Source organism: Schistocerca cancellata, chromosome 5 (genome assembly GCF_023864275.1).
Source record: "Schistocerca cancellata isolate TAMUIC-IGC-003103 chromosome 5, iqSchCanc2.1, whole genome shotgun sequence".
Lineage (NCBI taxonomy): Eukaryota > Metazoa > Arthropoda > Insecta > Orthoptera > Acrididae > Schistocerca > Schistocerca cancellata.
In genome coordinates this window covers 571,728,638-571,741,014 of record NC_064630.1, presented here as the reverse complement: position 1 = coordinate 571,741,014, position 12,377 = coordinate 571,728,638, and positions in this window count along the sequence as shown.

Here is a 12,377-nt window from a genome sequence, read left to right as displayed (position 1 = left end):
CAATTTTAGCAAGAAAATCTTTCCCGAATCGGTAATATGTGTTAATACAAAATATAAATTTAAGTGTTAGGAAGCCTTTGCTAAAATTGTTTGGAGTGAATGTGTAATATGGGGGATAAACAGTAGAGGAGGCATTTCATAGTTTGTTCCTGCGTGTTGTCAGGTACCTTTTAATATAGAGATTAAAATATACCACCAGAAGTCCACCCAGCTAGCCACGCAGTCAAATGCGCTGCTTCCTGAGCGGGAAGGCGTGCCGGTCCCCGGCACGAATCCGCCCAGTGGATTAGTGTTGAGTTCCAGTGTACCGGCCAGCCTGTGGATGGTTTTTAATGTGGTTTTCCATCTGCCTCGGCGAATGTGGGCTGGTTCCCCTCATTTCACTTCAGTTACAGTATGCCGGCAATTGCTGCGCACACACACACTGTCTCCATATACACATACACCATAATTACTCTGCCACACAAACATTTGGGATTAGACTTGTCTGGCATGAGACATGCCCCAAGGGGAGGGGGAATCCACTGGCTGGGGGCTGAACTGCACAACAACCCTGGGTTTGGTGGGGGTGGCGGTGGGGTGAATGGATTGTAACCTGATGTGGGGTTGTGAACAGCTGAGGGCTACAGCGGGGACAAAGCCTCTCCTTCGTTTCTAGGTCCCCAGTTCAATACACAGTACCACCAGAACACTACAAAAGAAGAGTAAAGGCTTATTTGTTCTATGGGCCAACCCCTTGATGATGCCTGTACTTTCCAAAAAGGTGTTGGAGTAAAGTCCACTATTACTTTATAACTCTACATTCAGAAGCAGATATTAAATATCAAACAAGGCAAAGATATACTTAAAACCAACTACACACATATTGTATCCAGAATACTCGACAGCAAAAATTCCCCCCCCTCCCCGTCCTTCCTTGTCTCAGTTCAAGTGAAACTGTTGCTATATCATCAGCCAAAACATATCGTTGTGGGACATCTGGCACACAAAGATGGCCTTCTCTGCCTCAGTTTATGTTTCCTTGTAAATTTAATGTGTGTCGAACTTATAGGTGTTGAATACCTGACCAGTATAATGTTTCACACTGTTTTGCGTTGAAACAGATTAGAACCCAAGTATCTAGTTAATTAATTTACAGAAATTAGTCTCCTCAGTCTCGCTATCTGCATTTGCCATAACAACTAAGAAGTCACGTAGGCCTATATTAGACTCAGAATTGATATTTCCATGCATACAATGATAATCGTGTGGTGATGTCGTCTATAAATCTTGAATTTTAACTGATGCAGATCTGAGGCATTACACTCCACTTCACACAGTGCAAGGATAATGTTCCAGGCACTTTCTGCACATCTTTCCACTGTTCTTCAAGCCCAACTGTATGTTAGAAAACTTCTCCTTTAGGAACATACAAAAGGTATGGTCTTCTCACAATCCTTGGTGCAATTTCTGTAAATGTTGGTGCACTAGTGACATACTCTTTCCCAACCTCAACCATACCATCCTCTTGACATCATCTCCAATTCAATCAACTGCACCTTTTTGTGAGCTGTTGCAAATAAACTCCAGCCAGCCTTAGTTCTTGAGTCTCCTGCATGGTGCAGAAGGTTCTCAAAAATGAATCTATTTTTGAACTGAGATGCTATTCCATCAGTCCAATAACCAAAGAATGTAATTTTGTGGTCCCATCATTGGATTCGGTGAAAATAGCCTTATGAAAGGCAACAACAGCATATACTAGTTATGGTTTCTAGACTCAGATACAGCATTCTATGAAGCTGCCTTTAGGATCACGATAGTACATCACAGGTGTGAATAATGTGACAGTTGAGAACCACAGTGACTTGCATTGTTTCCTATTGAAACTTGAGGACATAATTCCATGAGAAGTTAGAATGCTGAGTTATTTCACTATACTTCAAATTTGTCTTAGGTACGCGAAGTTCTCTGTGTTGTTTAACACTGTTGTAGTTGTGTAGAGATAAATCTTTCAACAACTTTTTTAAGAGGGCATATGCTGCTGCAGTGATTATGAATTGAGCCATCTTCGTTACAGCATTTTTCCACTGACACACTGGAAGAAGATAATGTCTTCAGCAACATCAACTTAAAAAAATAATCTGTCAGTATATTTTTTTTCATCTACATCTACGTCATGCACCACAAGCCACCTAATGGTGCGTAGCGGAGGGTACTTTCGGTACCACTATCTGATCCCTCCAACACTGCTCCACTCGCGAATAGTGCGTGGGAAGAATGATTGTTGGTAAGCCTCTGTATTGGCTCTGATTTCTTGAATTTTCTCCTTGTGGTCAATACGCAAGATGTATGTGGGGGAGAAGTAATATGTAGTCTAACTCCTCCTGAAAGGTACTGTCCCGAAATTTCAATAGTAAATCTCTCCGTAATGCACAACACCTCTCTTGTAATGTCTGCCAGTGGAGTTTGTTTAGCATCTCCATAACACTCTCTCACCAGTTAAACGGTCCTGTGACAAATTGCACTGCTCTTCGTTGGATCTTCTCTATCTCTTGTATCAGTCCTACCTGATAGCGATCCTAGATAGATGAACAGTACTTAAGAATCGGCCGAACAAGTGCCTTATAAGCCACTACTTTCGTAGATAAGTTACATTTCCTTAAGATTCTTTCGATGAATCTGAGTTTGGTGTCTGCTTCTTCCATTATCTGTTTCATATAGTCATTCCACTTGAAGTCGCTCTGGATAGTTACGCCTAGATATTTTACGGCAGATGCTGTCTCCAGCTGTTTGTCATCAATAGTGTAGCTGTACAGTAGTGGATTTCTTTTCCTATGTATGCGCAGTATGTTACATTTATTTACGTTCAGGGTCAACTGCCAGGCACCATTCATCAATTCTCTGCAGGTCGTTCTGCAAATTTTTACTATCTTCTGGTGTTGCTAATTTGATATAAACAACTGCATAATCTGCAAATAGCCTTAAAGAGCATCAGACGCTTTCTACTAGATCATATATATATATATATATATATACACACACACACTCCTGGAAATGGAAAAAAGAACACATTGACACCGGTGTGTCAGACCCACCATACTTGCTCCGGACACTGCGAGAGGGCTGTACAAGCAATGATCACACGCACGGCACAGCGGACACACCAGGAACCGCGGTGTTGGCCGTCGAATGGCGCTAGCTGCGCAGCATTTGTGCACCGCCGCCGTCAGTGTCAGCCAGTTTGCCGTGGCATACGGAGCTCCATCGCAGTCTTTAACACTGGTAGCATGCCGCGACAGCGTGGACGTGAACCGTATGTGCAGTTGACGGACTTTGAGCGAGGGCTTATAGTGGGCATGCGGGAGGCCGGGTGGACGTACCGCCGAATTGCTCAACATGTCTCCACAGTACATCGATGTTGTCGCCAGTGGTCGGCGGAAGGTGCACGTGCCCGTCTACCTGGGACCGGACCGCAGCGACGCACGGATGCACGCCAAGACCGTAGGATCCTACGCAGTGCCGTAGGGGACCGCACCGCCACTTCCCAGCAAATTAGGGACACTGTTGCTCCTGGGGTATCGGCGAGGACCATTCGCAACCGTCTCCATGAAGCTGGGCTACGGTCCCGCACACCGTTAGGCCGTCTTCCACTCACGCCCCAACATCGTGCAGCCCGCCTCCAGTGGTGTCGCGACAGGCGTGAATGGAGGGACGAATGGAGACGTGTCGTCTTCAGCGATGAGAGTCGCTTCTGCCTTGGTGCCAGTGATGGTCGTATGCATGTTTGGCGCCGTGCAGGTGAGCGCCACAATCAGGACTGCATACGACCGAGGCACACAGGGCCAACACCCGGCACCATGGTGTGGGGAGCGATCTCCTACACTGGCCGTACACCACTGGTGATCGTCGAGGGGACACTGAATAGTGCACGGTACATCCAAACCGTCATCGAACCCATCATTCTACCATTCCTAGACCGGCAAGGGAACTTGCTGTTCCAACAGGACAATGCACGTCTGCATGTATCCTGTGCCACCCAACGTGCTCTAGAAGGTGTAAGTCAACTATCCTGGCCAGCAAGATCTCCGGATCTGTCCCCCATTGAGCATGTTTGGGACTGGATGAAGCGTCGTCCCACGCGGTCTGCACGTCCAGCACGAACGCTGGTCCAACTGAGGCGCCAGGTGGAAATGGCATGGCAAGCCGTTCCACAGGACTACATCCAGCATCTCTACGATCGTCTCCATGGGAGAATAGCAGCCTGCATTGCTGTGAAAGGTGGATATACACTGTACTAGTGCCGACATTGTGCATGCTCTGTTGCCTGTGTCTATGTGCCTGTGGTTCTGTCAGTGTGATCATGTGATGTATCTGACCCCAGGAATGTGTCAATAAAGTTTCCCCTTCCTGGGACAATGAATTCACGGTGTTCTTATTTCAATTTCCAGGAGTGTATATATATGAATATAATAGAGGGAAACATTCCACGTGGGAAAAATATATTTAAAAAGAAAGATGATGAGACTTACCAAACAAAAGCGCTGGCAGGTCGATAGACACACAAATAAACACAAACATACACACAAAACTCTAGCTTTCGCAACCAACGGTTGCCTCATCAGGAAAGAGGGAAGGAGAAGGAAAGACAAAAGGATTGGGTTTTAAGGGAGAGGGTAAGGAGTCATTCCAATCCTGGGAGCGGAAAGACTTACCTTAGGGGGAAAAAAGGACAGGTATACACTTGCGCACACACACACATATCCATCCACACATACACAGACACAAGCAGACATTTTGGATGGATATGTGTGTGTGTGCGAGTGTAAACCTGTCCTTTTTTTCCCCCTAAGGTAAGTCTTTCCGCTCCCGGGATTGGAATGACTCCTTACCCTCTCCCTTAAAACCCAATCCTTTTGTCTTTCCTTCCCCTTCCCTCTTTCTTGACGAGGCAACCGTTGGTTGCGAAAGCTAGAGTTTTGTGTGTATGTTTGTGTTTATTTGTGTGTCTATCGACCTGCCAGCGCGTCATGGAAACTGTTTCAGCAACCATTGCATGGCATTTTAAGGAAATGCTGATATGTTGTGAGAAAGTTTATTCACAAGTCACTGCACATTCTCATGTTATATGCACATGCATGATATTTCTATGTTGTATAAGTACTTGAGGGGGTTGATAAGACCAGATTTTCCTAAGGCCTACATTTATATGTGGATATGTCCGCATAAATAATTTGTAAGTTCCTTCTATGAACATGTTGAGGTAACTTTCCTGGATTAACTTTGTTTTAACAAACTGTTATGGATTTGACATTTATTCGTGCTGGGAGAAGGCATGCTAATATCATCAAAGACATATAAAGCATTAATCACATCGCAGATATCACATACAGTCTTGACTGTTTATCTCCTTGCTTGATGTTTCACCAACAGCTCTCTCTCTCTCTCTCTCTCTCTCTCTCTCTCTCTCTGTCTGTCTCTCTGTCTCTCTCCCTCTCTCCCCCAACCCTCCTCCCTTTTTTGTGACAATTTGCAGTAAATTTGGTGTAGTACCACTGTGTGTTTATTGGGTGACTTTGGCAGTGCTTTCTTAGATGTACAGTCTGCTTTTCCCAATCCTTGAAGAGAGATTTTATGAACATTTGTCTTGTTGCAAGTTTTTAAGTTTTTCTCGCTCTTGCTGACAAGGTTTCCTTTTTGCATCTCTTTCGTATTGCATTTCCTTTTCAGCCAATGTTGCACTACTTATCTTCTGTTGGTGATACGCTCTGCCCCTCCCTTGCTGTTTCATTTTTTCCCCCCCTTCACCTGCTAGCTTCTTACTCCAATTTTGCTATCTTACTTTCGCAAGTGTCTGAGACATGCCCTCAAGATGGAGCCAATACTGGAAGAAGACACTGTTTTGGAATAAGAAAAAACTTGTCACTTTCCTAACAAAATGAGTTACATAATACTACACCTCTTTCTTCAGAAAGAAGCATAACACCAAGGAACAAAGAAGAAATTTTTTGTTTTAGAAATAACAATATGAGATTCTGATACTATTTTTCTCTTGAATTCAAATAATATACTGACTTTCCCCCACCACGCCAGGTTTTTGAGGAACAGCCAATATTTTCTATATTCTTACCAACACAATATCCAAATATTCTGACTCACTTAGAAAATAACAAATGACTAATTTTGGCTATATTTCACCTGTGGAGGATCCCTCTTGATTGTCAAACAGCAATCAGCCACCTTATTAGGATTACATTTGTTGTGATATTTCTTTTCTTAAGGTGAAATCCCCATGCTCATCGCTCACTAAGCCAAAATTTTCTAGGAAGAAATCTAGGTGTAAGTGCAGTAACTATACCTATAAGAACAAACCACAACCCAGAGTTTTGTAAGATCGTTGACAACATCACAGCAATTTACCAACTTTTAATCCTGCCCCGCCCCCCCAAAAACTGTAACTTTTTTGGAATGTTTACAAAACTGCTTTTCAAGTGGATTCAGTAGTTCCTCACACTATTGATCATGCATTCGTGATTGTATTTGTGGAACCACAAATAATTAAAAGCAAAAATGTGCCCCCCCCCCCCCACACACACACACACACACAACCCCCCCCCCCCCCAGAATGACCCCAGGAAATGCTTTGTAAATAAAAGCAAAACATGTCTGGTGCAAAATACTCTCTAATTAATTGCAAAAAGCTTAACATGAAAACCGATAATAATTGATCCCATGTGGTTTAATTTTTGCTTCACTTATTTTTGGAAATGTCTGTTTTAACCCTTTGACTGCTACAGATGCTCTCACTGCATTCTGTGGTGAATGTGTCTTTGTTGTCCCCTTATACTGCTACCTGCACTGAGATACTGCCGTCTGGCCACTAAATGTGTGCTTGTTTAGCTGCACAGTCTGGCTCACCTCTTCTGAATATTCCTGGAGTACTGGGTGTGACGACTTTGCTGCTCTGTGTTTTGCCACCCTCGATACAAAGTAAATATGGTTATTCTGAAAATTGAAGTTTTCACTTTAAAGCTTCTCTAGAAATGAATTACTGCATAGGCAAAGAAACAGGTGTGTCAGTATTGTTTCATTAGTAAGAAATTATATCTTTCCTGAAGTTTATAGCAGGAATTTAAAGTTCTATGACAAAAGTGACATGTCATTTTCAATTCACCTCAGTAACTTGGTGTTCTTTCAAGGTTACTCTCCCATAATACCTGCTGCCCTCCATGTATCCATAGCTGTAATAACTAAAGGAAAGGTTTAGTCTATTATTGATATCTCTGTAATACATTGGCAGTCATTGAGAACCACAGTAATAACTTCTTTGCCCCATGTTTGTTGATTCCATTTCATGAGACTGTAGGGCATCTATCACATACGTCAAATATAGATCTCGGAGTAAAGATGTGTGTGATCAGGATTAGCTGCCCTCTGTAATAAAAAAAACTGAATTAATGGGTTGGTAGAGCACTTGCCTATGAAAGGAAAAGCTCTCGAGTTCGAGTCTCGATCCGGCACAAAGTTTTAATCTGCCAGGAAGTTTCATACCAGCGCACACTGCGCTGCAGAGTGAAAATCTCATTCTGGAAACATTAAGGTTGTCTTTTGCACAGGAAGGGGTGCACAATGTTGCAACTAAAAGTTTTGATCAGTTGCCCAAGGACAACTGACAGATAGCAAGCAAAATTTGAAAACAAACAGACAAAATGATCCATGGAACATGAAACTAACTTAATTTAATAGTACTTGTATACTTCCATATGGTGGTCTCTAGATAACTGAATTCTTACATGGGTTGAATGAAATGCACCCAAAAGTTTACGAAATTTTGTAATACAAAAGAAGTGTAATTTAGTATTTTCAATTTCATATTCACTTACTGGAAGTTTTATGTACTCTTTTGCCAATCTTGCAATAGCCGTGCATAATGTTCTTACTATTTGAGAAACAATTTCTGTGCAAACTCCTATGAAATCAACAAGTGCAATTAGTATTCTTCCTAGAGTGTAAAATTGTAAGATTAGAAGTAGTTGAATGATCAGTGATACAGCATTATTCCTGAAATGGAAATGTAATTCACAATCTTAGATTCATCAAGTATTCACTAACATTTTTAAGAAACTTTGTTTCTGCCATTTTTTCCCCAACATTTGAGGCTTTAATGAAACAAGTAGGTTACACATGTATCATTCAAAGTATTTTCCATCGAAGGCCACTACTTTCTCCCATCTTCCAGGCAGTGTACGAATCCCGCATCAAAATAGTTGTTCATCTTTTGAAGCGATCCACGAATTGATCCAATTTGTTACTTCTTCATGAGACCAGAAGTGTTGGTCAGCCATTGACCTAAACAGGTGATAGTCAGAGGGAGCAATGTCTGGAGAATATGGCGGTTGGGGTAGGACATTCCCATTTTAATGTTTCCAAGTACGTTTTTACCTCTTTTTGCAAAGTGGGTTCGAGCGTTGTTGTTCTGCAAAATCTTTTTATCGTGCCTCTCGCTGTATTGCAGCCGTTTGTCGTTTAATGCTCTGCTTAATCGCATTAATCACATTCTATAACGAGCACCTGTGATTGTTTCACTTGGTTTTAACACACAATACACGATGCCAAGCTGGTCACCAAACACAGAGCATAATCTTGGCGCCTTGAATAATCAATTTGGCCTTCAATGTGGAAGCATGGCCGGGATATCCCCATGATTTTTTGCATTTATGGTTATTCTAATGAACCCATTTTTCATCCCCAGTCACAATGCGATGCGTAAATCCCTTCTGTTTTTGCCTCTGAAGCAACTGTTCACAAACACCGTTCAATGTGTCTTGGTTTTGGCTCACACGGGACCCAAGTTCCTTCTTTCTGAATCATACCCGTAGCCTTGAGATGTTTTGAAATGGCTTGCTGTGTCACTCCCACTAATCATGCCAATTCTTCTTGAGTTTGATGTGAGTCTTCACTCAGCAATGTCTGTAATTCTGCATCTTCGAAAACACTCTCTCTTCCACCACTATGCCAGTCTACGATGTTAAAATCACCTTCTTGAAGCATTGAAACCACTCACAACACGTTCTTTCACTGATAGCGTCCTTACCATATGTACTTGAGAGCACGTGATGAGACTCTGCCTCTGTTTTCTTCACATTGAAACAAAAGAGTAAGACCTCCTGCAAATGACAAGAATTAGGCTTGTAAACTGACATTTTCAGTCAAGAACAACTTTATGATGCAGACACAAATAGACTAATGTTTGAATGACTTTATGTTGACCAAGGTCCAAGCTAACTGCCTGACATCTGCAATCTGTTTCCTCCGACTGCTACTTACCATTGTCGGAAAATCCAAAAAGAACAATTAAAACTGTAATGATACAAAAAAATTACTTTTGTGTTTTCTGCTAAATTTGATCACATATAAGACCAAGGTGTTAGTAAGCTGTTGGTTTTGTTATGTGGAATTGCTTAAGGAATTATTTATTTTCTTCAGTTTCATAATAGTTTGTTCTTGTCTACAGTACTTCAGGTCTCCTTGTATGTATCAGAATTTGACCATCATTGCTATCTTCAAAATCACTTTCAAAGAAATGAATGTAATTCCTTTTGACCATTTGGCACATAACCATAAAATATGTTTCCATTAAGAGTATACTGTAAGACAATACTATGGAATAGTTTATGGAAGATGTTTTTTAAATGGACACTGTGAAATCAGACTGTCATTAAAGTTCCTGTAAATAATTTACTGGACATTGTAAGAATGACGTAAGAAAGACTTCTAACCCTCTCTTCAACTGTTCAGCCGGCCGCGGTGGCCGAGCGGTTCTAAGCACTTTAGTCCGGAACCGCGCGACTGCTATGGTCGCAGGTTCGAATCCTGCCTCGGGCATGGATGTGTGTGATGTCCTTAGGTTAGTTAGGTTTAAGTAGTTCCAAGTTCTAGGGGACTGATGACCTCAGATGTTAAGTCCCTTAGTGCTCAGAGCCATTTGAACCATTTTCAACTGTTCCCTATACACTTCTCTGTACACAGTCTGCAATTATCCAGAAAAAAATAGATTTTTTCCCCCCTCCCAAACTGATGTGTCAGTTTATTCTCAGTATTAGTAAAATACTGGTAATGGAGGGCAGTTACTACTCAAAATTGTGTGTTGCTATGCAAATGTCAACCACTCCAACTGTTGGCTGTCCACTTCAGTGATGAGAATATGTCTACTGTGTTTGATGACATCAGACATTCAGATGACTATATTGCCCTTAGGCTGGATGTTTGCCCCAATTTGGCCTCACCCTCACCCCTTTTTTGCTCGAGCATATCTTGTAGCAGCCACAATCTGCTGTACAATAAAATGAAATACCTCTTAAATTTATTATAAAGAAATCTTTAGTATGTAGTTTTCAATTAAAATTGTCCATTAATGTTTAAGTGATAGTGGTATTGTGTGATTTTTGCTTTCGAGAGAGGATACATCCATATATTATTCATGAGAATGATCACTGACTTATTCCCTTAAGGAACTCAATTGCCATTTAAAGAAGTCCCCATCACAACTTCCACAAATTGTCTTTCTGATGAACATCTTACTTGTGTAAAAAGGAAAATTCAGTTCAGAAAATCATAAAATTACTGTTTTCCCTTGTCCTGGATCTCCCTCATCCTGGAATTTGAGTATGTGACCTATCCCTCCTGTCTAAATCTTTCCTTTTTTCATTCCCGAAGATGGAAAAGTGAGGGCTAGCTTTTTCATTTTTAAATGCATCTAACAGCAGTTCTGGAATTTCCTCTCCTGACTGTGAGTACTTGCCAGACATTCTGTCTCTTGTAATTTTATACATCTTGATCTAGTGATATTATTCTTGATCGCTAGTCAAAACTGCCTGTATTTCAGCTTCAATCCCAGCCACTGTTTCAATTTTGAATAAAAATCATATTTTCAGCATAAAGAGTCCTTCGTTCTGCCAGTGGTTTTGCCAAAAAGGTCAGAGGAGCATAAATAGTTTCAGGGTACCCTCATGCCCTCAAGGTGGGAAACTGCCGCTAATAGGCAGGACAATCAGCAGTGATCAGTGGTGTGAGGCTGCAGAGGGCAACAGAATATGTGGTAACCCAGCGCCTAGAAGTCGGGCACCAGCCAACGTCTCCGACGTTGGCATTGTTGCACAACTTGCACATACAATAAAACAGTCACTCCACACCACACCAAAGCAACCTCCAATGGTGGCTGAGCAGGTAACTCCTAGCTCTACCTGTGACATGCCATCTACGTATGCAATCACTGCCTGGCAATTGCCCACAGTCTGCTTTTCCTCAGTGTGCTATTTACTGTGCTAGCTAAAATTATGCAGTACCTGTCTCACCACAAGGCTACACCATACATTGTATCCGTTGTAAACAACACTGCCAAAAAAAGAATTAGTATATGCTTCTAGAGCTCTCCAAACCGCTCAAGGTTTATTGTTGCTACAGCTTGGTACAGTGCATATAGAGTACATGTAAAGATTACATTTACAGATCAATAGCACAAGTGGTTCTGTGGTACCAGGTATCGACCTATGTTGAAACACCCGTGGTAGTATGCGCTGTAGCCTCCTCAGATGGCAACACAGATGCTGACTCTGGCATCCAGTTGATCATACAGACAGAGAATGCTATCCTAGGATACATTATGCCACACCTGCTCCACCGGTTCATGCAGTTCTTTAAGAGTTGTAGGTCGATTAGTCACATGAACCACTTCTTGTCCCATCATATCCCCCACATGCTCGATTGGAGACAAGTCTGGAGATCCTGGTGGCAGGGAAGTTGCTGCACATCTCCCAGAGCACGTTATGATTCACAGACTGTGTGGATGAGCATTAAGCTGTTGGAACCACACATAACCTTCCTGTTACAAGAATGGCAAAAGAATGGGTTTAACACCATACTGCACATACTGAGTGCTGGTTAGTATTCCCTCCAGAAACACCAAAGGTGAATGACAGTTGTAGCTTATGTCACCCCAGACAATAAGGCCAGGGGTGGAGCCATGGTGTACTGGACAAATGCACTCTGTGAGACAGCACTCATTTGGCCTGCACTGTAAGTGCAAATGACCATCAATTGCATGCAGGCAGAATCTGCTTTCATTGCTGAAGACAAATGGCATGCCACTTCATCTACCAAATGATCTTCTGACGGCACTAGTCAAGCTGTGCACGTCGATGCTGTGGCATGAGTGGAAGATGGGCTAGAGGTGTGCGTGCCCATAGTCCCACTGCTAATAACTGGTTTGCAACAGTTCATGTTGACACATCTAGGCTCACACAACGTAACTGGCAATGATCCTGTGCATCTTCTATGTCTGTTACACAACCATGGACCCTGTGCGACAAGGTTGTGTCGATGGAAGCCGTGCTACAGCAGTT